Consider the following 1,411-nt stretch of genomic DNA (forward strand, 5'->3'; position numbering starts at 1 on the left):
ATGTCAGTGAAATAATGTGTTGTTCTTGCACATGTGCAGCTAGACAAGTTACTTTATCAAAATAACTACCTGCCCTCTTCATTGACTCATTGCAGATTCTCAGTTTTCAGGATCATATGTGACTGGATGAATTACCCTCTGGTTTTACTGCAGAGTCTTTATTACAACAAACAAAAGTCAGTTTGTTTTCATTTTGGTTTTGCTTATTAAAAAAAATGATTTTACGTGTGTTAGTACATTAAAATTCAGACTCACGTAGGAATCTTATTTGTTGTCCATGATTTTTACCCAAGATCTAGAATATGATTTTTAATTTATTTTAAATCTGGTCTTGTCCTTGTGTTGAGAAATGTCATGCGTGTAGGCATAAAGTGACCTTCTGGTGTGTAGTTCCCACAAATATAAAATATGGCATTATCAGTTTAGAAGTAATACCTAGTTAATGCTGTAATACCCAGTCTGCTCAAGCAACATCCATTGCTCTTATTCTTTTTGGCTAAAAAAACTATTTCTCAGTTTATTCTAGAATCTTTTGACAGAATGATATAGAGCTCCTCTGATGGTGCAGTACTTATTTAGGGAAAGGATCATAATATAGTCAGAATTAAGTGCGTGTTTAAAATGCACGCGGCTCCCTCTGGAAATTTGAAAACTTCAGAATCTTTCAGGAGCATGGTCCACTTTACCCTGCGACACGACTATAAATCATTGGAAAAGTGGGCTTTTTGCCACAAAAGCATGGATTTCTTCTTCAAACGGTGACTAAAATCTCATAACTTTTATTGCAAATGATATATGAAACATAATCAAAAATATGGTGTCTGATCTATATTGGCAATAAATATTTTGTTACTGGCAATTGGCTTCAAATGATCTTAGAATTTTTAATCATAACAAGTAACCTTAAGCATAAAAGATGAAATGCAGAGCACTTTTCCAAGAATCCTTATTGTTTTAATCAAAATGACAAATTACGATCCTGATTCTGCAAAAACTTAAAAACTTATCTTTGTATTTATATTTTTATCCTGTGATTAGCTTCAGGGCAGTCCTCGGGATTTGCTTTCTCTGTGTGAAGTTTAGCATGTTGGTAGGTTTTGTGTCGTTGAAGTCAATATCCAAATTTTAGTCTTTCAGATTTTCTGAAGTTTTTTTTTCTGGTTTAAGTGGTGGGTAAGTGCATATTTGGCATGAGGGGAGATGGGGTCAGAATAATATGTTTTAAAAAGTAGTATTTGGCTGTGCAGTCTTTAGCGTTGTGTTAGTATTTGTGCCTTGGTCATATTAATGAATATATTTTGTTTTCCATGTGTTCCATATTACATTGATCATAACTCGGGTCTTGATTTAGGCTTTTTGTAGGATAAACAAAGACTTGAAGGATAATATTTCCATTCCCACCCCAAACCCT

This window comes from Fulmarus glacialis, unplaced genomic scaffold (assembly GCF_000690835.1).
Source record: "Fulmarus glacialis isolate BGI_N327 unplaced genomic scaffold, ASM69083v1 scaffold20174, whole genome shotgun sequence".
NCBI lineage: Eukaryota > Metazoa > Chordata > Aves > Procellariiformes > Procellariidae > Fulmarus > Fulmarus glacialis.